The 26,036-nt window shown below is 35.7% G+C and overlaps 1 pseudogene; it reads right to left on the bottom strand.

The window, feature by feature from the left end:
* The window catches only part of LOC107635986, a 74,140-nt pseudogene continuing 69,607 nt past the window's right edge, over positions 21,504-26,036 (bottom strand).

Genomic DNA, 26,036 nt, shown 5'->3' with positions numbered 1-26,036 from the left:
GAATTTGAAAATGACGCGCACGCGTCAGGGACGCGTACGCATGAGTGACTTAGTGCCTTGGGAACAGTTCCCGCACCAGGCCATCACAACTTTCGGCCTGACACCTTTTTACGTCGATTCTCCTAGATCACGTGTGCGCGTCATTGACGCGTACGCGTGATGTGCCAAATATTTAAATAACGCACACGCGTGAGGGACACGTGCGCGTGGTGATGCTTGTGCGATTGGCACACTTTCTGCATGGCTCCCATGCAACTTTCTGCCACTTTCTTTTTTATGCAGAATGCAGATGCAAATGCAGATTATATGCAGAAATCATGAGAAGAGTCACTAAATGAAATTAAGAAGAGAGAAAAGAACGATCATACCATGGTGTGTTGTCTCCCACCCAGCACTTTGCTTTAATGTCCTTAAGTTGGGCGGTCCACAAGCTCAATCTGGTTCTGTTGGTGGATCTTCCAATAGGAAGACCTCTAGCTCTTTGTGTTCCTTCATCTTCTCACCATGATAAAGCTTTAAGCGATGTCCATTGACCTTGGTGAAATTGGAACTTGAAGGATGACTCAGGTGGAAGACTCCATATGGCTCTGCTTTCTCCACTCTGTAGGGACCTTCCCATCTGGATCTCAGCTTTCCTGGCATGAGTCTCAGTCTGGAGTTGTAAAGGAGAACCAGATCTCCTAGTCTGAACTTTCTTCTCTTGATATGCTTGTCATGCACAGCCTTTACCTTCTCTTTGTATAATCTGGAGTTGTCATATGCTTCGAGTCGAAGGGTCTCCAGTTCTGCCAGTTGCAGCTTCCTTTCAGCACCAGCTTTCTCAAATCCCATGTTGCATTCCCGCACAGCCCAGAAAGCCTTGTGTTCCACCTCCACCGGGAGGTGGCAAGCCTTTCCGTACACTAAGCGGAAGGGACTCATCCCAATTGGTGTCTTGTACGCTGTCCGATACGCCCAGAGCGCATCAACAAGTCTGGTGCTCCAGTCCTTCCTATGAGGCTTTACTATCTTCTCCAGAATGCGCTTTATTTCTCTGTTAGACACCTCTGCTTGCCCATTGGTCTGGGAATGGTAAGCTGTTGCCACTTTGTGAACGATCCCATGCTTCTTCAGTAGTCCTGCTAGTCTCCTGTTACAAAAGTGAGTGCCTTGATCACTCACGATTGCTCGTGGTGATCCAAAGCGACAGATAATATGGTTTCTAACAAAGGAGATAACAGTGTTAGCATCATCAGTGCGGGTAGGAATTGCTTCCACCCATTTAGAAACATAATCTACAGCTAACAGTATATAAAGATAACCACTAGAGTTTGGAAATGGACCCATGAAGTCAATGCCCCAAACATAAAAAATTTCACAGAAAAGCATAATCTGTTGGGGCATCTCATCCCTCTTGGATATATTACCAAACCTTTGGCATGGGGGCAAGATTTGCAGAAGGTAGTAGCATCTTTAAAAAGAGTAGGCCACCAGAATCCACAGTCTAAAATTTTTCTAGCTGTTCCCGGAGGGCCAAAATGTCCTCCACTCTCAGAAGAGTGGCATGCCTCTAAAATGGACTAGAATTCTGATTAAGGCACACACCTTTTAATTACCTGGTCAGCACCACACCTCCATAAATATGGGTCATCCCATATATAATATTTAGACTCACTTTTCAGTTTGTCTCTTTGGTGCTTAGTAAAATTAGGAGGGAAAGTATGGCTAACTAGATAATTAGCTACATGTGCATACCAAGGAACTACTTCAGATACTGCGTGCAAGCTATCAAATGGAAAAGCATCATTGATAGGAGTGGAATCAGTCTTAATGTGCTCAAGGCGACTCAAGTGGTCTGCCACTAAATTCTGGTTACCACTCCTATCCTTAATTTCTAAATCAAATTCTTGTAGCAACAGTATCCAACGTATTAACCTTGGTTTGGACTCCTTTTTAGCTAATAAATATTTTAGAGCTGCATGGTCTGAGTACACTACCACCTTAGTACCAAGTAAATAGGCTCCAAATTTATCCAAAGCAAAAACAATAGCCAGAAGCTCTTTTTCAGTGGTAGTGTAATTTGACTGAGCAGCGTCTAAAGTCTTAGAAGCATAAGCAATTACGAAAGGATCCTTACCTTCGCGTTGAGCCAGCGCCGCTCCTACTGCATGGTTGGAAGCATCACACATAATCTCAAACGGCTGGCTCCAGTCTGGTCCTCTTACAATCGGAGCTTGATTTAAGGCGATCTTCAGCTGATCAAATGCATTCATGCAGTTCTTACTCAGTTCGAACTCAACATCTTTCTGCAGCAGTCTGGATAAAGGCAATGCTACCTTACTGAAGTCCTTGTAAATCTCCTGTAGAAACCTGCATGGCCAAGGAACGAACGGACTTTCCTCACGGAGAAGGGGTAAGGCAAACTAGAAATGACATCCACCTTCGCTGGATCAACTGAGATACTCGTATTAGATACAACATGTCTTAGTACAATACCTTGTTTTACCATAAAGTGACATTTTTCAAAATTTAATACAAGGTTTGAACTAACACACATGTCTAATACTCTAGCTAAACTATCCAAGCAAAGGCTAAATAAATCACCATATACGCTAAAATCATCCATGAAAACTTCCATACAGTTCTCAATAAGATCTGAGAAGATACTCATCATGTATCTTTAGAAAGTAGCCGGTGCATTACATAAGCCAAAAGGCATCCTTTTATATGCATACGTTCCAAAGGGACATGTAAAAGTAGTCTTCTCCTGATCTTTAGGAGCTATATGAATTTGAAAATAGCCTGTATAACCATCTAAAAAGCAGTAATGTGATTTACCTGACAGGAGATCAAGCATCTGATCAATAAATGGCAAGGGATAATGATCCTTGCAAGTAGCTTGGTTGAGACGCCTGTAATCAATGCAAACTCTCCATGAATTCTGCACTCTAGTTGTCAGGAGCTCTCCGTGCTCATTCTTTATTGTTGTGACTCCAGACTTCTTGGGCACCACTTGTACTGGACTGACTCATTCACTATCTGAGATGGGGTAGATGATATCTGCTTCAAGTAGCCTGGTCACTTCTTTCTTGACAACTTCTAAGATGGTGGGGTTCAGTCTCCTTTTAGGTTGACGGACAGGTCTTGCTCCCTCTTCTAAAAATATTCTGTGCTCACAAACTTGAGGGCTGATGCCTACTATATCGCCAAGCTCTACCCAATTGCTTTCTTGTGTCTTCTCAGCACACTGAGCAGTTGCTCCTCCTGTTGGGAAGTGAGTTCCCTTGCAATGATAACTGGGAGCTTCTAATTTTCCTCAAGGTAAGCATACTTGAGGTGGGGTGGAAGGGACTTTAATTCCAATTTCTGCTCGTGGCTAGGCACTTGATCATCTGGAGCCAGTGGTGGTTGTAACGTGTCTTCATCTTATCCAGGGGGTGTCCCCACACTTGCATCTTGCTCCATGTGCCTCTCTTCTACTTCCTCCTGGTGAACTGTAGCTACTATCTCATCAATGATGTTGTACTAGAAGATGGAATGATCTTCTGGAGGATGCTTCATAGCTTCATCCAGATTGAAGCTCACTGCTCTGCCATCTATCTCAAAAGAGTAAGTTCCTGAGAAGGCATCCAGCTTGAACTTTGAAGTCTTCAGGAATGGTCGTCCAAGCAGGATGGATGATGGTCTTCCTGAGTCATTAGGGGGCATCTCCAAAATATAGAAGTCGATAGGAAATGTGAGCCCCTTAATGCTCACCAGCACGTCCTCAGTAATTTCAACCACAGAGATAATGCTTTTATCTGCTAAAACAAAACGAGCTGCCGACCTTTTTAAGGGAGGGAGCCTCAAAGCATCATATACAGACAATGGCATTATACTAACACACGCTCTTAAATCACACATACAATCAGGAAATTTCACACCATCTATACTAATAGTAACCATGCATGGACCTGGGTCACTACATTTTTCAGGTATATCACCTACCAATGCAAAATGGAACTACCTAGAGGAATAGTTTCTAAATTCTGTAATTTATCTTTATGCATGCACAAATCCTTTAGAAATTTAGCATATTTAGGTACCTGCTGAATGGCATAAAAAAGTGGAATGGTTACCTCCACCTTTTTGAATATTTCTACCATTTTAGGGTCTAGTTCCATCTACTTTCTGGACTTCCTAGCAAGGTGCAGAAATGGGATAGGAATGGCGCCACTTGCAGCTTCTGCATCCCTTGGGGTTCTATTCCCTGGCTGAGCTGCTTCTTCTTTAACCAAGTCTTGTACTACATCCTCTTCTTCAGCATCCTCTGCCTCCACAACACCTTCAACTTGTATGTTTTCCTCTGAGCTTGGCTCCTCATGATTCCTCTCTTACAGTGTGGTTCCGGACCTCAAAGTGATGGCACTGATGCCATCTTTGGGGTTGGGTATAGGTTGAGAAGGAATTGTACTGGAGCTTGAAGGTTGAGTGTTGGAGGTGCTCGACGATCCCATATGAGAAACGAGAGCTTGTATAGCAGAAGTCAGACCAGTAAGTGTGTTTTCCATGGTCGTTTGTCTTTGTGCAAGAGAGTGAAGCAACTCGTCATTGGGAGAGGAAGATGGGTAAGTGATCTAAGGGACCTGCTGTTGGTTGTTTTGAGGCGCTTGGGACTGCCTTTGATGAGGTGCTCTATAAGGCTAGTTTTGTTTCTGCTGTCTATTGTTGTTGTTCCACCTCTGATTTCCATTGTTGTCTCTGCCTTCTCTGTTGTAGTTGTCCCTCCATCCTTGGTTGGAATTATCTCTTCATCCCTGGTCGGAATTATCTTGCCAACCTTGATTGTGGCTTCCACCTTGGTTGTAATTGCCGCCTTGCTGATTGTATCCTTGATTCGGGCGGTCATAGAAATTATGAGTAGCTGCCAAGGTGTTGTCTTCTTGTTGGAGCTGCGGACACTCATCAATGTAATGAGTATAATCAGCACATATTCCGCATACTCTTTGAGGAACCAAATGTTGACTTTGTTGTGGCGGAGGAGGCTAAGGTTATTGTTGATTCAGCTGTATTTGCTTTAGTAGGTTGGTCATCTCACATACAGCTTGTGTAAAAATAGTAGTTTCACTGCTAGAGGAGACCTCTGTAACAGCTTTGGGGTGGTTGTTCCTATGCCTGTGATTCCGAGTGGACTCAGCTAGATCGCTGATCAGTTGCCACGCTTCATCTGCAGTCTTGTACTTTTCAGAGAACCATTACTTGCACCATCCAATGTAGTCTTATCCCGAGGCTTCATGCCTTGAGTGAAGTAGCTGATCAACACCAACCTGTCAATCATGTGATGGGGGCATGCGTCCAGAAGATTCTTGAAGCGCTCTCGGTACTCATACAGAGTCTCTGATTCGCCTTGAACAATACAGGAAATCTCTTTCCTCAATCTATCTGTAACTTCTGCTGGAAAGTACTTTTCCAAGAATTCTCTCTTGAGCGTATCCCAGTTAGTAACAATTGCTTCAGGTTGGGAGTAGTACCACTCCCTCGCCTTTTCCTCTAGAGAAAACGGGAAGGCGATTAGCAGAACAGAAGTTTCATCTGCACCATGACGCCTAACAGTAGAACAGGCTGTCTGAAAATCCCTGAGGTGCTTGATAGGCTCCTGAGCCGATAAGCCATGAAACTTAGGTATTAAGTTGATTAGCGCAGTTTTCAGTTCAAAATCTGCAGCCAGATTTGAGTGACGCGCTTGATACGGTTGCAGAGTAAAGTCTGGGGCTCCTGCCTCCTGGAGAGTAATCCTCCTGGGCACTACCATGTTACCTGTACGTAAATCAACAGAATGAGTAGTAGAAGAGCTTGTTTCTTCCTCAAATGCCACTTCAGATTCGCCTTCAGAAGAGACTGGTTAATTGATAACAACCACTTCACTACCTTTAGAGTCTAACCGACCCCGAGCTCGCCTAATACATGAAAGAGTTCTTTCAATTTCAGGATCAAATGTGGCTAAGCTCGGATCAGGCAGTGAACGCGTCATTCAACGAAAGAAACATACAGCTCATGGTAATAAAATAAAATAAAATACACGAATAAATAAATTAAAAATATGTACACCAACTAATAATTTAGCATTCTATTGCAACTCCCTGGAAACGGCGCCAAAAATTGATGCGGGCAGAAATCAGCCAATTAAGAAATTAATATAAGAAATACGTTGCGAGTATAGTTCTTAACCAGCAAAAATCCACTTATCAATTTAGAAAGGTTCTTACAAAATTAGAATAAAAATACTGGGAGTATGAATCCCAGGTCGTCTCCCAACGAGTTGACAAAAGGGTGCTATCTTATTAATCAGGAGTTTTCCGAGAAATTTTGAGAGTTGAATGACAGAAAACGAATAATTGTAAATTAGCGCAATGAAAATTAAAAAAGATTTATATATTCAAAATAAAAAGCCTTGACTGGGGGAATGATTAATTGGAAGTTCTATCCTTGTTGGAATTCTCTCAAGTGTAGTGTAAAGAGGTTGTTGTTTTCACTTAGTTAACCCTCACTAAATAAAGGAAAGTCAAGCGATTGTGCTAACTCTTATTCGCAAATCCTAATCCTCTCCCTTGGGAAGGACTAGCATTAGTAATTCGAGAATTAGCCAACAACTTCCAATTTAACTAATCACTTGAGCATTCCAACTCTAGGGTCTCTATTTAATCAACCTCCAAATCAAGTTGGGAGTCTACTCCATCGACATGAAAACTACTTGCACAGAATTAAAAAGGGAGTAAAAGGAAGACATGATAAACAATAACTGAAAATTAATTAAGAGTAAAAGTAATCCTTTGCATTAATAAATTCTAAAAATAATCAAATTGTAACTCTGAACAGAGATTAAGGATATGGAAGAGTAAGGGAATAAGAAAACAAACTAGGATAACAACTTCAACGGAGGTAATGACTCTTCTCAATATCCAAAGCAAAAGCATAAACTATCAAACTATGAATGTGTTGAAAACCTAGAGGAAGAGTGAATTTTTCTCCAAGATTCCAATCTAAAAATCTAAAACTATTCTAATGAGAATGTGTGTTTAGTCTCTGCATGTTCTCTGGCTCTAGTCTGTGTTTCTGGGCCGGAAACTGGGTCCAAACTCGGCCCAAAATCGCCCCCAGCATTTTCTGTGATTTCTGCAGATCGCACATGTCACGCGTACGCATCCATCACGCGTACGCGTCGCTGGTCATCGTCGCGTTTCACGCGTGCGCGTTAGGTACGTGCACGCGTCATCGTGCAAAACTCCAATCCACGCGCACGCGTCAAGTACGCTCGCGCGTCGCTGTGCAGATCTTCAAATCACGCGCACGCGTGATCCATGCGTGCGCATCGATGCTCGCTGGTTACCTCCTTTATTTCTTGTGCTCCTTCCATTTTTACAAGCTTCCTCTCCATCCTCTAAGCCATTCCTGCCCTATAAGGCCTGAAAACACTGAACACAGATCACGGCATCGAATGTTATAAAGAAGGATTAAAATATACAAATTAAAGGCTTAGGAAGCAAGTTTTTCAACCATAAAACAAAACTAGAAAGGAATTGTTAAACCATGCAATTCGTATGAATAAATGTGCAAAGACTTGATGAAACCACTCAATTGAGCACAAGATAAACTATAAAATAGTGGTTTATCAATAAGTCACATCCATTAAGTATCCTAATGATCATAAGATCTTTGGATGTGTAAAATGATCAATTCCGTCCTAAAGAAGAAAATGAAGATATCCTTGGTCCTAAAGTACCATATCTTAGTGTCATTGGAGTGCTAATGTATCTTGCTAATAATATACAACCCGATATATCATTTTCTGTGAATTTACTAGCAAGGTATAGTTCCTGTCCAACCAGAAGACATTGGAATGGAATCAAACAAATCTTTCAATATCTTTATGAAACGGTTGATATGGGATTGTTTTATCCATATGGATCCAAGTCACAACTAGTTGGCTATGCAAATGCAGGATACTTGTCTGATCCACACAAAGGGGGATCTCAAATAGTATACCTGTTCACATATGGTGGTACATCTATATCATTGAGGCTCACGAAACAGACGATTGTAGCAACATCCTCTAATCATGCTAAAATACTAGTAATACATGAAGCAAGTCGCAAGTGTTTTTAGCTCAGGAGTTTGATTCAATATATTCTATTATCATGTGGACTGATTGATAATAAAATAGCTCCAACTGTTCTATTTGAAGATAATACAGCATGCATTACTCAACTTAAAGGTGGATATATCAAAGGTGATAAAACAAAGCATATCTCTTCTAAATTCTTATTCACTCATGATCTTCAAAATCAAGGGACAATTGATGTCCGACAAATCCGCTCAAGTGATAATCTGGCTGATTTATTTACAAAGTCACTCCAAAAATCCATATACTATTAATACATAATAACTATTCATGCAAGACTCAAATATAAACCTACCCCTCTGTAAAAATACAATACTTTAAAATACCAAGGGCGAAGGGAAAATAAAATCTAAGATTAAACCAAACACGAAAAATACGAATACATATGTACGCAAAACTTGGTAGTTCAGTCGCGGTTCCGCGTCAAGGGTTCCTGAACCTATTGCTGAAACAGAAGATCTGTAGGGGGTGAGAACGTCATCCTCGCATGTTCTCAGTAAGGATAGCAAATGCCATAAAAATATACAGAATAATATACAAATAGTTAACTCATAACCCAAAAATAGTTTTCTTTATTAAACCCTTGAAATCCTTCCTAAGTCTTACCTAAAGACAGGTAAACCCCTTTCCTTAAACCACATTACTTAAAGAAATCTCCGTCACAATAACAATTCCTCGTCCCTAAATAATATTCCTCAATTGCTGCAATATCTAAATAAGGCAGCATCGCAAATAATATACCTAAACCCAAACCACAAACATCAGCCCCCACCACGTTATTAAGTCCACAACACAAGTAGAATGTCCAGTCAGGTACACAAGCAAGTTACCAAGACAACAGCACAATCACAAATAAACAAAATAAGCAACCACAATCAAATGCAAATGCGCAAACAATATGATGCATGTCTGTCCTAAGCAGGCTATGAGCTCACGCATCGCTTGTCTACCCGCAACCCGACGTTACTTGGGGTGAACCCCGAATATGGTTCCTTTACCATGTCAGTCAGGCACAATTATCATCATGGGCGAACCCATGTCAGTTAGGATATCTTGGCATCACGGTATGAACAGGCTATCAATTAGGTGAACCTTCCCACATTAGCAACCTTAGGCTATCAGTTAGGTGGGCACTTTCGCATTAGCAACCATAGGCTATCAATTAGGCAGACATTCTCACATTAGCAACCTTAAGCTATCAGTTAGGCGGGCACTTCCGCATTAGCACTTTGGTACAAAGATTCATTTAACATACACTTTTCAAGCATCTATCATATTCATTCTTTTTTATTTCTTTCCTCTTAAGTATCTATTTTCTTCATTAGTTCTCATTTCCTTTCTTTTTATTATTCCTCTACATCACCAATTACATACGCACACCCCCGCATCACCTACATTATTAAATGTCCCTCCGCATCACCGCTTAATTACACATACCTCTGCATCACCAAATAATCAATCACACCTTTGCATCACCACCTATCTACTCATCTATCATACCCTTAAATCAGTTTTTAAGTAATCAAACTTCATAATGCTTAATGAAAACTCTTTTTCTTAATAAACCGAACTCAATTATAACTTAAAACAAAAATCTTTTCTCAATAGATTAAACTTAAAACATAGTACTTTTCTTGATAAATTGAAAATCAACTATTATGAATCCTAAATTAAGTTTTCTTTTAAATAATGCCTTAAGCAAACCTCGGAGTTTTATAAAAACTTCTGCAGCGTTCTCTCTAAAATTCGGTTTTTGCCACTCTTCAAAGGCCCCAAGTTAACCACCTTTCAAACTCTTTTTAAAACATTTTCAAGTAACAAATTCAATAATCACACTGTTCGAAATATCAAATAAGTTTTCAATAATCAAATCATTTTCTTTAAAACTAAACCTCTTTCTATTTCATAAAATTTAGCTCCCTTTCAAATCTTTGCTATTAAAACCAAAGAAAAATCCGCACGTTCATTCAAACTTTACAAAACCTTCCGACCATGTTCTTTTTACATTTAACATTAACCAAAACCACCTTTTCATTTATTTTTACAAGAACTCACTCCCCCTTAAAACTCGACTTCACCACCCTTACGAGCTCCCTCACTTCCATAACTTTTCGACAATTTACCAGTCTTCTATCAGTACTTTTCAAACATAAGGTTCTCAATAATTGACATATGATTCAAATTCTTGTAAAATCATTCATAAACTCTCAAAATTACTACTTCTAGTTAATAAATCAATTCCCATTCACTTTCATAACCAAAAACTCAATCACAAACACAGCCAATCATTCACAGTAAAAAATCCAAACTCAATAACATTATGATTTTGATCATATTTGTAATTATTTATTATACTTTTGGACATCCTTAAATTGAAAACTGTTAATTTTAAAATAAAATCCCTTATCTCCATACAAGATCAAAATCAACGAAAATTTCGGAAAAACTTTCTGATCGAACTGCTGAAGAGGAAAACGCTAGAATTGGCTACTCCACTTCCGGAACTTCTTCGGCCGAACCTTGCATGGAGCAACTCCACCATCGATTTCTTCCAAATAAAAATGACGTCAACGTAAAGAGAAAGAAGATACAAATATTTTTATTGGATTAGATTTTTTATTGGAGTTATGAATCACAAAAAATCAAGCTCGAAGGCTCGGAGGTGCCATGGAATCATGGCTTCTCACTTTAAGACATTCTCTCTTTTTTTCTTTTGTTTTGGTTTCGGTGGAATGAAGAAACCAAATGAAGCAAAATGATAATTAGTGGTGATGAATGAATTTAAAAGGAGGGAAGGAGGGACTAATAAGTTGCTACATATATTAGTAGATAAATATATATAAACTATTTCAATTATATTGTGATATTAATTGTGATAAATATTAATATTAGAATTTTTTTATTTTTTTTATTTTATATCTATTTTCTCTTCATTATTTATTTATTTCGCAACACATATATCACGTTTTTATTTTTTATACCTTATATTATTGCTTTTTTTTTTTTACTTGGGTTATTCCATACTTTGATTTTTCTTCTAAAACTTATACCTTACAAAGACAATATTAAAATGTTGATGTAAATTTTGAACTAAATCACATGATTCTATTTTTATTGTATTTAATTATTTATAGTTAACTCATTCATAAGGATATATCAATTTGTTCATTCCATTTCTAAATTTCGTAAAAAAAAAAACCTATAATATATATACATCTTTTCAGTTTTCTCATTGTTATTACATATTACATCATGTTTAATTTTCATATTAAAATTTTAATTAACTATTTATTTTCACATTTTATAATTTATGTTTTTAATTTTAATAATTAATATATTTTTTATTTAATATGATCATTTCTTTGTCATGAATTTAATTCTTTAATTTTAGTTCCATTGGTCAATTCTTTTTTTCATTAGGTTCTTTTTCATGAATGATGTTATTTAATCACTTATTACTATCAGGACCTAATCCTCATTCAACTTTCATGTTCAAACAATTTTATCATTATGTTTATTTATTTATTTTCACTATTTTTTATTTATAATTTTTTCTCTAAAATTAATTGTAATTTTTTTCTAATATTTTGGATAAACATAGTTGTCTGACTGTTTAGTAGAAGTTCAGATTTTTTGTTTGTAATATATATGTTCAATTTATCTATTAATCAGAATTATATCATAATATTGACTAATCTTTATTTGAATGAAAATAATTTATTAAATCTGGTAATGCAGCATCCATTTATTCATATTTTTTTACTCGGCATGATATCATTTTTATTTTCATATAAATTTTTTTCTTCTATTTATATAATGCAAGATGTTAATAAATCATTATGCATGCATTATGTAATTTTTAGTTCCCGTATAAGCACGGGTTCATTCACTAATATTAATTCAAAGCAAGAATAACATGGGATCCACTTGTAGATCTTGGTCTATGTCCAAAGAAGAAAAAAACAAAAATAATATGATACTAAATTTATACAAATAAAATCAAAACATACCATTAATCAAAAAAATAAAATCAAACCATACAATTATTTCAACTACTCATACATGTATATTTGGCAATGGATTTCTTGCTCCATATTTTATGTGGGAGTATCATTAACCCACTTAAAAATAATTATAAATTGAACTCCGTTTTTTTTTTTTTGAAAAAACTAAAAATTAGAAATTGACCTCTGTATTTATTAACTTTTACACTTTTCCCTTTTTAATTTTGATCACAGATTCAACGTTGTAAACCATTTGCTCTGATAGGGTTTTGCCCTCTTTCAATATTGATTGCCATGGTCTCTTCCTCTTCCTCTGCCGTCTCTCTCATCCGCTCATCTTCGCCGTGCAACCCGCTTCCGCTTCCACGGCCGCCGTGCCACCCGCTAAGGACAGAGGATAAGTTATTGTTTTGCAGCATGAAGCAGTAGCTACCTGGCGTTGATGCTAAATTGCAGAAGATTGCAGATTCTACGAGGTTAGTTGTTGTCATCAGATGATTGATGGTTATCTGTTATGCAATGTAACAGTCATACGAAGTGAATTCAAGGGGCATTGAAATATTCTGCAAGAGTTGGCTTCCTGAGGCATCCAAGCCAAAAGCAACAGTGTTTTTCTGTAATGGATATGGAGACATCTGCACTTTTTTCTTTGAAGGCATGTTCCTGATATTAATAACATGTATCTGCAATTAACTAGAGCAGTAATGCTGTGAATTAGCAACTCGAACGTGTCATGGGATTATTTTCAGGCATAGCTAGGAAGATAGCATTAGCTGGATACAGAGTCTTTGCTATGGATTATCCTGGATTTGGCCTTTCACAAGGCCTCCATGGCTATATCCCTAATTTTGATGGTCTTGTTGATGATGTCATTGAACATTACTCCAAAATCAAAGGTAATTAAATTCTCACCATCTGCTCTGTCTCGAATTTTAGTTGGTGTTAATTTTGCTGTCATAATAAATCTGTTGAGATGCCATTAGTTTCTCCTCAGAAAGTAGATCAAATATGATATCATTGTCTCCTGGTTGGTGGTTTTTGTACTTTAGATAGAGTAAAGTGATTAGAATGGCATAATGTTTACTTCTGTTCTATCATTATAAATTAGCCTGTATGAAGCAATGCTTAATAGTAGAAAGTTCAAAGAGGATATCAGAAGGAATGAGTGTCAACTAGGCAATAGCATAACTAGAATTAAAGCATCAAATGTATGATGTGCATTAGGAAACTATGATGTGCAGAAACCCCAAGGGTAACATTAACATTGCAGAGTTGAGAAAGGCCGCAGAAACTCACAAGGACAACTTATCAGCACTTATGGTAAAATTTGCTTCTTATATATTGATACTTGTATATTCTAGTTATATAAGCAAATTGACATTATTGTCAAACTTTGAGCCTTTTTTATACTAAGTTTGGTTATAATTTGATTGTAGGTAACATATCCCTCAACCTATGAATGTACCTACGGGCTTAGATTATTCCTGCGAGGCTGCGACCACTTTGAGCCTTTTCTTACTTTTTATGAGATATACTTTTCTTTGAGTCTTTTCTATTATTCTTACTTTTCTTACTTTTCATGAGATATACTTCAGTTCTATGAATGTACCTACGGGCTAGATTATACTTCAGTTCTGTTTTCTTTTAAAGGAAAATGGATGACTGCAGGCTCAATGTCAACAATGATGAATTCTGTCTTAAATATTACAACCAGAGTGCATATAAGTTGTTATCCAAGTGCTTTGCGAATCCTTGCAGCATAGACCAATATACTATGATATTTGCATGGCAGTGATGCAATATTGGAATATTTCTAAAAAAGTCTTGCCTCTTCCTCCTCACTCAAGTGAATAATAATTGTGTTACTTTATTTTATGATTGATGTTGTACTTTGTAGTTTTATATGATTATTTGTATGAAGTTATATTGTATTATATAACTTAAGATAGATCAATTATTTGTATGATTATTTTTTATCTCTCTCATTGTGTATCACTTTTATATTATCCTATTAAAAACTTATAATTCTGGATAAAACTAAAAATCATCAGTGTTATTTACCTTATTTTTTTAAATTTTTTTATGATGAACTCATCTTTATTAAAGTAAAAAAATAAATTGGGTAAAAAGTAAAAACCAACTCCAAATGACATGAACATGAAAGATGAATGTTGGTAAGGGCAACTGGGAGAATTAAAAATGTTGGTCAGAATAGTTTTCTTTGACCAAATACTTCATATAGGACCAAAGATATTAGCCTAGTTTAAGATAAATCCAACAAGACACACCAAAGAATATAGCATCAAAAGCAATTGCCCTAAAGATCATGGTTCAATCCATTCTGCGTTATTGCTATTAGTAGACAGTCCTGCATTCCTTGATCTTAAAGCCATCTGAAAACTTAGAATCTGAAAACTCAGAATCTAATTTCACAACACAAACTCATCTTAGATTCATAAAAATTAACCAGAAAGAAAGATGAAAGTGAAAAGGCAGTGGCTTATACATATTTGGAATGTAGTGATATCCTGTTGTTGCAAGGCTATTGCTAATTGCAGATCAGAACTGTCACACAATTACAGGTAAGATCAAAATTAACCATATCGTATTGAATAATTTTAATTGAAATTACAACAGGATTTAAAAAGGAAAGGGGGAAGGGAGAAAATGTTTACAATGAATTCTATGGGAGTCAATTTTTGGAACCTAATGTATGGTCTAATGCTCAAGTTAAATCTCGCATGTTACATGGCCTTTGTAAATAAATTTACATGAAATATTCCTAACTAGCATCTTAAACCAGAAATAAAGGATTCCACAACCTTAAACCAAAATACTATACCATATTACAGCACTTCATTGCTATTGTACGAAGCATTCTCGTCATATACCTACAATATAAACAATATAATATCATTAGTACTAGCTAATAGGCAGCAATTAAAACTTTGTCATAACTCATTGGTAAAAATACTTACTAGTGAGTCATCTTCAATGTTCATGTGGTCATCCAAGTCATTATCAAATGACATTCATATCATATCATATGGTTATGGACTTGCAGTAAAGGCAAGAAAAAAGGAATAGCAAAGTGCAAAAAGCCAAGAAGGGGGTTAAAATGGACATGAGGCCATAATTATACAAAGGAAAAATATTATTTTGTATGAAATCACATTCACACATCTGCACAAGAATTTAATTATAACTTTACTGGAAACAAATTTATATAGACATGCAATCATTATTGTTATAAAGGTAAAATTCTTTGATTCAGTCATCTACTTTGCTAGTTGAGGTTTTGACGTTGAAAAGGGAATGGTTCAACGTTCAGATTTGATTGGCCTTTACACTCAATTTTGTTTCGATTTCATGGCAATAACATTCCTCCTAACTACTGAGTAGCACAGCAATATCATCACTATTATCACCCAAAAAAGAAAAAAACATACGAAATGATGAATTGAAATGGCATAATGATTAACTAACCTCCAAGCGTTGAGGCAGCGTCTTGCGCGGCGGCGGCGGAAGCAGGTTGCGGCGTCATCTGAGGCGTGTTGTGACGGCGAGGATTGGCGAACAAGAGATACAGCAGAGGAAGAGGATGAGAGAATGGTGGTGAATGAAATTGAATGAAAAACCCTAGCAGAAATGCTTCTCTTCTCTTCTCTTTTCTTCTCTTCTCTTCTCTTCTCTTCTCTTCTCTTTAATCTTCTGCAATTTAGCATCAACGCCAGGTAGCTGCTGCTTCATGCTGCAAAACAATAACTTATCCTCTGTCCTCTTCTTTCTCTTTCTCTGGATACCAATTACTTCCTTCAATTCTACACCGTTCCAAACAATAACTTAGGGGTTCAATTTATAATTATTTTTAAGTGGGTTAATGATACTCCCACATAAAATATGGAGCAAGAAATCCATTGCCTGTATATTTAATGATGCCACAGTATAAAATATAATGAAAATCTTCTAGGGTAAATTAACATTTTTTTTTCTATTTTAAAAACAATGTAACAACTAAGTGCGGAGCCCTCTTATCTCCAAAAAGACCTAAAAAAAAAAATCTAAAACTTCTTACATCAAAATCTTTTTTTATTGGATACATAGTTTTTCTATTTTAATAAATTTGTTTATTGAATTATAAAATTACTCTCAAGATATTAAAATAAATATTGATGTAAGACATTTTTATTTCTCAATAAAGACTAAAGGCATAAATGGCAAGATGTGTATTATATTAGATAAAGCCAAGAAACAAAATTTTTAAAAAAATTATATTATCTCAGCATTATTTAAAAAAAAAAAAGAATAGATTGATCATCCACTACTATCAACACCACACAGATTTTACATCATCTTCTTCTGTCTATTACTATTTACCACCAAAAAATTTTTGGGAAAACTAATATAAAGGACCATTAATAAAACTTAATTAATAAAAAGGATTATTAATTTTAAAATTATTAAAAAGGACTAATTTATATATTATTAAAAATAAAAACAAAAAAATGAAAAATGAAAAGACAATAATATCCAATAATCTTTCTTCTCCTTCCCTTTGTTTTCTTTCCCCATCTTCTTCACCCGTTCTCAAACCCACTCCATATCCAACCTAAGGAAAACGTCGGTGGCGCGCGCTTGAGAAGATTCGCCAAAGGTAGAATCGTCGTATCAGAGGCCGAATCGATGCCGTCTTCGTCGCGTCAAAAGAGATTCGTCTTCATCACCATCCAGCAAAGTTGTCAGAGGCAAAATCGTCATCTTCGGGTAGAATCGTCTTCTGAAGCTCGTCGCCGGCGGTGAAACTCATTCATCCCTCGTCGACCATCGCTCCTTTGACTCCTCCAGTCGCTCGCAGCAGCAAGCCCCACCTGAAGCTCCCCAAAGCCACACGCTTATTTCAGGTTCAAGTCCCTGCCTTAAGCTTTTGAGCTATATTAGTATCCCTGAAATTAAAAATTGTATAGCTTTTAAGGTGAAAACTGCAATACATGATGAAGTTTGTTAATTTTCAATTCATGAATAAGATTTTAGTGTGATCTGGAAATGCCTTAATTCAAACCTGATGATGCTATTAGTCACTGACTCACTGTTTTGTTTTACTGATTATGCGATTTTCAATTTTGTTTCTTTCAAGTTATAAGGGCATATGCATTAAACAAAATCTAAGTTACAGTTTTTTTAATGAATATAGTAGTGCATTATTGATGTTAAGAGCGTTATCTTTGGCCCCAGTAAGAACTCTAATAACACTTGTTGTCTATATTGAAAAATACATTAATGAATGAATGAATCTGAATTTGAAGGGTTTATGTTCAATGTGTGTTTGGTATGAGGCTGAAAATAAAGATGGATCAGTTTTTGTTTCTAAACTTGTGTTCTAAAATTTTTCATGGACTTTAAACACAATGCTTTGGCGTTGCTTATGATTGTAGCATTTCTTCCTATTTGTCTAATTAGAAGAACCTGATTATATGTCATGACTCTTAATTATGTTTACACAAAAAAATGCAGGATTTCAAAGATAAAGAGCTTACTTCAACAATTTGGTCTAATAAAAAGGGTCATGTGGTAAGTATCACTACTAGCCTTTAGGTGGCTACAATTTAGTGACCTAAAATAATTTATATTGGTTATAATAATAAAAGTTTATGGTGATTGTTTTGCCAGAGAATTAACCAAAGTTCTTGATTTCACTTTATACTTTGTTTCTACAGGCTCAGGCAAGACAGCAAGGAGAATACGAGACTTTCCACCGTGACTTAAATATTGGATTTGGTAAATGAGATTTTAGTCTTTTGGATCTTGAAAACCCGTTTCCAAATAATGAAGCTTCTGTCCATCTTCTTTGGCATAGAGAGAAAGATTTGATGGTGCCTGTTATAGTACAACGATACATCGCCGAAAATCTTCCCTGAATTCAGTATCATGAACTCAAAGGATCTGGTCACTTGTTCCCTTATCTTGATGGTATGAGTGATACTATCATTAAGTCACTTTTAGGTGCAAAGTAGGCTTCTATGTTATAGGCTTCTCCCTATCTGAAAATTCAAAGAGTTGATTAGAGTGAAATGTATTATCTACATTGAAATATCATTGAGTACACATGGCTGTAGGGAGAATTAGGTTACTTTCAAACATGAATTCTATCTCTTGCTTGAAAACAGATTGAAAGAGAAGCTGAAATGTTTCTCTACAGCCTCATTGAGTCTATGAACTTGAATTGATTTGAAATATGAATTTCTTTTTGATGAGTGTGATGATCATTGTCCATGATTATTAGTAACTAGCAACTATCAAGGCTATCAATGAAGCATAAGGAATAATAGTATGAAAACATTAGAGTGATCTAATTTTACTGGAAGACTGGTATGGAAGCACAATTATTCATTGGATCTTTGACTTGTAATGAAAATATCAATTGAAAATTTTATAAAGTGTTTCTTTTTCTAAGATTGTTTTGTTTAACTATGAGCAGAGTTACACAATTTCAGTGTAAAATTGCAGAGTTTGTGTAGAAAATTACAGAACATTAGTGCAAAATCATAGAAAAAATTAAATTGCAGATTTTTATTTACTAAGTGCAGCAACTTTAATGCAGAATTGCATAATAGAACTAAAGCCAAACCTGTTGCATAATCCAAGTGCATATTTGCATAAACGCTATTAAAATCAACGTAAAACTATAAAATTCAAGTGTAAGATTACACAAATTTAATTAAAAATCAAAGTAAAACTATAAAGTTTAAGTGTAGATACAATTAAGAAACTCAGCAGAATCACCTAATATGCATAACTTAAGAAAAACCAATATTGCAATTCTAAATGTGACAATCTATAAAATTAGAACTACCTAAAAGAAATTCATATTTTTTCTGGATTAGGATTTCTACATTTAGAACGATTATGACCACTCTGATCACATCGGCTACATTTGTAAACATGCACATCTTGAAATTGTGACTCTCGACGCTTCTTGCATGGTCTTCCCAGAGGACGAGTTGTTGTAGGTGGCATAAGAAAAATATTATTCTCCCAGTCTGTTAGGGTCAGGTTGTTGACATCAGGCATATCATGAGTTTCAATTGGGATCATACTGCTCGCATAAATCTTTTCTTGTGAACTTTTCAGATAGCACTCCTCTACATAGGTGTAGATGTTGCCATGTAATAATTTAATTGCAGCACAAGCATGTGGACATGGAATTCCAGTCATTTGCCATTCAAGACATGTACATCCCCTCTGTAATTTTTTAGTTTCTGCACAAAAATTTTCTTTCACATGTCGATAACAATAAGCATGTCTATCCCTGTCATATACTTGCTCCACAGCTGCAATAATTGATGGATGCCTATCATATATTAACGTAACTGGAATTGACCCAGTTAGTTCTTTCAAATTAGATAGGAACCAAAGCCAATTCTCATTATTTTCAGCACTAACAATTGCATACGCAATCGGAAATAAATCATTATTTGCATCGCATGTAGAGGCAGTTAGAAGAGTTCCCTTGTATGGACCACTTAAGTGGTAACCATCAATAAATAATATAGGCCTTGCTCCACGAAGAAAACCTGTCACACAACACCCATATGCAACAAAAAGCTTTTCAAATTGATAACTAGGAGAGCATGTCCATTTTGCAACTGTTTGTGGATCAGTTTTCACTAAACGATTACATATCCAAGGAATTCGCATATATGAATCTTTAGGTACGCCATTAATTTCAGCTAATGCTTTCTCCTTTGCAGCCCAAGCTTGGTGATATGTTAGTGAAAATCCGTATTCCTTGAAAATATCATTTCGTATGTCATTAGGCAACTTGTCAGGAGTTAATCTCAACTTGTCGACAATAATTGAAGACACCAAATTAGATCTGAAAGAGTGAGTACTCTCCAATACATCTTGAGCTGAGTGCTTATGATTCTTGATAAAATGTCTCACCACGAGGAACGAAGTATTTTTTCCCATAGCATAAGCCGACAATTTCCACGGACAACCTTCAACCTTGCAGACACAAATTATTTTACCCGGACTATTCTTTAAGAACTTGTATGTAAACTTATGAGCAATACCATATTCAAACAATGCTTTCCTCAGCTTATTTGCATTTTGAAAAATTTGTCCTTCTTCCTTTATAAGATCATTCCACTTAGCAGAGCTATTAATAATCTGAGGTGTAGGGACAAGTTGGGTTGTACATAGAATTGGTGTCAATGGATTTTGACCATCAATATTAGTAACGACATCGACTCCTTGAGTTGAATTACTTGATAGTGTACTAATCATAAAAAAAATTAAATTAATTTCATAGCAATTCACTAATCACTAATATAAGAAAATTTATAAAAAGATAACCCAGTTGGAATACATACCTGTCATGAACGTTGTCGTCATTGTCCTCATGAGGTGCAATATCATGGTTAGTCTTTTCTACCTCCATGATATATACATGAGCTGTATCATCATTGAATGTGATCAATTGGTTAACACTATCAATATCAATGAGATCTATGAGTTGAGATTGGTTAAACTTGACTGTGTAGGTAATGCGTTTATTCTGCATATTTTCCTTGGTTCGAAGCCATATCTTATGCATTAAATTTGAATGCGTGCATAATTTTTCCCACTACCATAACAATAAACATCTTTTCTTTAAAAAAAAGTAAAAACAGAAAATATGAAAGAAGGAAAAAAATGGGCACCATGAACCCAAAGACCACAATGGTTACGTGAGTACATTTAGGGGTTTATCTCTTTGTAAAACATAGAAATGCCATTTTAATAAACAAATGGACAATGAGAGAAGCAGAAAAATATTACTCTGTGATAACTGATAAAAATGCCATTTTAAAAAACATGAAGTTTGGTTTCTATTATTCTGTGATAACTGATAAGTGATAACCTTACTATAGCTTTCTTTTTCTTTTTTCACAACCCCGTTTTATTGTTCGATAAGTAAAATATTAATTCAAAAAAATAATATGATTATGACACCACGGTATAAAAATATGGTGAATTTCTTCGGTTGTTAATTATTATTTCTTTCTCAACACAAAAAATAATTACCATTTCTTTATATAGTAAAAATAATTTAACAACTAGGTGTGTTAAATTTATTGTTTTTCACGGTAGTATCAATTCAGATTTTAGAATGTTTATGAATCTTTACTGTGCTAAGTTTTTTGGTATCTAAAAGAATAGAAACAAAGAAAAAGAGGCCAAATAGAACAAAGCAAAGGTTCAAGAAGCAACAACTTTCCCAATTACAATCTTCTGCAGCTCCCATTCTGGATAATCAAAGTGACTTCACTTATTGTGCTAACAATTAGTATTCAATCATATGATGACAGATGATGAAATGAATATAGAGGCACTAACATTAAATAAGATGTTCCAAAATGATATAACTATGATAAAACACAAAATTATAAAACCCAAAATCTCAATAATCTCCAAACAACTAAATAGGAAGCAATCAATCCATGAACAGCAGAAGCGTCGTTGAAAATAAAATTAAAAAAAGCTAGTCTTTCACCATCTACTCTTCAACTATTGTTCCCTTCTAGCTGACATAGATACCATCAAGGAACTTCCTAATATCCTTATTTTTCACATGGCATTTCTGTTAAATCAACAGAAAAAGAAAACTTACAATTAGAATCCAGGCAAGAGGAAAATGTAAACTGTTTGACAATTTGCAAGTGAATAATAAAGAAGAAAGAATGAACCTGGTTAATGCCCATTTCTATCCAAAAATTGACAGAAATTGGTAGAAATGCTGTACGTAACGAGATTGTTTAGTAATTTTTTTTTTCGCGACCTCTTAATTAAGTATGGAGAGATTATGCTATTTGAGCTATACCTTATTGGCGAGATTATTTAGTAATTTACCTACTAAATTTATACAAATAAAATAAAAAATACAATTATCTTAACTACTCATATATCTATCTTCTATTTATAACTAGTAACTGAACCGTGGGATGCACGAAAATAAAAAAGCTACCTTAATGAAACTAAAAAAATACTGATTCTTCATTAAAATAATATTTCATTACTTCTTTTTGAACTACATTTAGATTCATGTACGTACTTAATCAACCTTAGCTGTTAAATTTGGGTCTAAAAATGGTATCTTAATCGACTTTAAACAGTCATCAGCTACGCTTTTTAAAAAAATAGAGAAATAATAATCACTAAATCATTTAACCCTTTAACTACTTTTTAGTTACTATTGTGCTTTTAATGAAATAAATTTGCTAAGGTCAACAATCACGACCACTGCTGGTTTTATACTCGCCGTCGTTGATCCATTGCTTGCATACGCTTTTCATAATTTTTTTTCGTTAATTCTGATTAGATCTGCAGAGGGGGTGAAAGCGAGAATGAGAGAGCAAGAGGTGAGAGCGGGAATGAGAGAGCACGCATGAAGTTTTTAAATCTGAAAAAATGCTAAGAATATTTTTGGAATTTAAAAAATATTGAAATGTTTTAGATTAGGTTTTTTATTCTTAATTTTAGCATATTTGTTTTTTAATAGAATATTCTATTATATTAGATTTTTTTTCGATGGTAGAGACTTAATTAAAAAAAATTAAATGGTATAAGAACCCAATTAAAAAAAAATATAGAGACTTAAATTAAAAATTCAATGAAATTATAAAAACTTGCAAAGTAATTAAACTTTTAATTTTTGGATAAGTAAAATCATATCATATCATATCATGGATTTAATTTTGATGCACTGTAAAGTAGTTTTACACGTGCATCCAATTAGGTGACGCCAAATCAGTAAAAATAACTATTTTTTATATGGAAAAGTATATGGAACCAAAAGGTGATCAGCCAAAAAGTAAACAAAACCGTTTAATTAGAATCACTTTTTGAATAATATGTTTGAAAACTACTCCTGGGATCACGGAGCACAAACCAAAATCCGATATTTCATAGAGTCCAAATACATTTTGGCTTGTTTTTGGCTTATATGCTTTTGGTTCCCTAGTTGTTCTCTTTTTATATTAACCACATAAATGTTCATAAAAAACGGATATAATTATACGATTATATAACACGATTTACATTATAGGTGCATCAAAATTAAACTCATCTCGTTTTACGTGAGTTTTTACTTAGTGTTCCCTTTTGTTCAAGCACATATGCTCCATCTTCATCTTCCACGGATTCAATTCATTTTAGTCTCTTCCCATCCTCTCTTATTTGGTCCCCTTTCCAGTTTTTCATTCAGGGTTTCTCAATTCTCACTTATCTCTCGTGACATCTTCCTACCCAATCGCCCTTTCATTCATCATCATTACAGTATTGTAAATATATATTTTTTGAATTTCAATTCCCTATTCCCTTATCGTGACACTGCCCAATCCTGTGTTCTTTCCCACCTCATTACAATCAATGATATCTCGCTTTTCTTTGGCGAAGAAGCATGCAGAGCTTTATTTGATGTCCCCCATTTCAAAATTTAAATTTAAATTCATTTGTATATATTCATTTCAAGGCAAACCATAACTTCAATTATTTCGTTCGTTCAAAACTGTAACATCCTACCACACAAAACTTTACGCTTAAGCCGTAAAACAGAGGTGGTGTGGTATTACGATCTCTAAAACAAAATATATACATAATAGTATCTGAAAAAGAGTAATATACGAGGAGCCTTAGAAAACAGGTAAAACAAAATCGCAAAATAAAAAGCGCATCGCTCAGAAAACGAGATTACTTACGTGCTAAGAAACCTAGAGATCATAGATGTAACTAAGTAGAAGGTGGGGATTGAGGATCAAAAGTACAGAATATCAAGCTCCTAACTCAACCTACGAAACTAAGGCTAGCCGGAGAATATTTACATATATATATACATATCCCGAAAACCCAAAATACATGACTGAAAACCTAACTCTCCTTAAACCTCTAAGAGGGACAAAATAAACAAGTTTCTTGGAGAGAAAGCTAAGTACATATATACATAAACTGAACAACAAAAGAACCCAGGAACCACTCCGCTGCAGAAGTCCAGACGCCTAGCAAGGTGCCTCTCGACCTGCATCTGAAAACAACAACATAGTATAGGGTGAGAACCGGAGGTACTCAGCATGGTAAAGCTGCCATGCACATAATATATAAGGTTCTGGGGGTAGATCGCCGACACTCAGATTATAGAACTTAATTTATTAAACAGAAACTATAATGGGGTAGGTCTTCTAAGGAGTTCCAAACTCAACTTAAACCTAACATTAAAACTAAACCTGTCCACCTTTCCTCCGTTCCTCCATCTCCAATGATATTTTATAGACAAACAAACAGACAAGTTTAGGCACAAGTAGAAGGCAGGTAGTGCAAGTAGCAAGCATAACAATTAGCATGATATATATCTAGTTAGGCAACCTCAAGTAATGCATAGCAGACAAAACAAACAGAATGCACATGATGTATGTCTGTCCTATGGCTGATGAGGTTCATCTGTCGGTTATTAAGCCAACCCGACAAGTCCGGTTTGCTAAATCATGGACTGTCCGCCGACGCGCATCCCCAAGAGTCTATGCATAGTTTTTTCTCAAATATATATAAAATTACTCAATGGGGTCAATCTTCCCAAGAATTTAGAGTGCTCGGTCACATCTTACGTCGTAGGGTCAACAGAGTATCGAGTGTCGACTTGGAACACGTGGTGGCAGGCCGCGGTACTTTACCCAGGGAAACGCGTATCTCAAATCAAATGAGTATATAATGCCACAATAATATTCATAACCATTATAATCTTTGCAAAATCATATCATACATGCCATAATATCATATATATTCCAATTATACTCATTTCCATATTTGTTTCACCAATTTTTCTATTTTACTTCATCTCCAAGCTATCTCAATTTCCTATCTCCATCCTAATACTAGACCTCATACTATGATTTGAGACTAAAAAGATGAAAATAGAGGTTTAAAAGTTTAGAATTCGGTTTAAAAACTCAAAATATAGTTTTGCAGAACATAAGGCCACGCGTACGCATCCCCAAGCTATCTCAATTTCCTATCTCCATCTTAATACTAAACCTCATACTATGATTTGAGACTAAAATGATGAAAATAGAGGTTTAGAAGTTTAAAATTCAGTTTAAAAACCCAAAATCTAGTTTTGCAAAAACAGGACCACGCGTACGCGTGGGTCACGCGTATGCATCGGTACGCGTTTAGGCCAAGACGCGTACGCATTCCCTGATTACGCGTACGCTTATGCGCCAGGCAGAAGGGTATGGTCGCGTATGAGAAACTTGCGTACGCATAAACCCCAAGTCACGCGCACGCGTCGGCCACGCATACGCGTGGGCGTGCAAATTTAGGCTATTACGCGCACGCATAGGTGGTGCACAAATTGTGAATCACACTTTTCACAACTCGTACCACTAACCAGCAAGTGCACTGGGTCGTCCAAGTAATACCTTACGTGAGTAAGGGTCGAATCCCACAGAGATTGTTGGATTGAAGCAATCTATGGTTATTTTGTAAATCTTAGTCAGGAAGTCAATTATGTTTATCAGTTGAATTGCAAATAAACAAGAGAGCATGGATTAAAGGTTACTTGTTATGCAGTAATGGAGAATATGTTGGAGTTTTGGAGATGCTTTGTCTTCTGAATCTCTGCTTTCCTCTGTCTTCTTGTTTCCAATAATTATGTGGAGGGAAGTGCATCCCCTGAGGTATCTTAGGGATCTCTTGATTTGCAGCCACATGTTCTACCACTGAGCTATAGATCCTTCACATAATTGTTTTACCACACCAAACTTAGAATGTTGCTCGCCCTTGAGCAAAAGAAGAAGGAATAGATGAAGAAGAAGATGTGAAAAAAAAAACTAGGATTATGAGGAGGGAAGGTGGGGATCCTG

Source organism: Arachis ipaensis, chromosome B04 (genome assembly GCF_000816755.2).
Source record: "Arachis ipaensis cultivar K30076 chromosome B04, Araip1.1, whole genome shotgun sequence".
Taxonomy (NCBI): Eukaryota; Viridiplantae; Streptophyta; class Magnoliopsida; order Fabales; family Fabaceae; genus Arachis; species Arachis ipaensis.
Note: the sequence above shows the minus strand (reverse complement) of the source record. Positions and strands in the feature narration are given on the sequence as shown.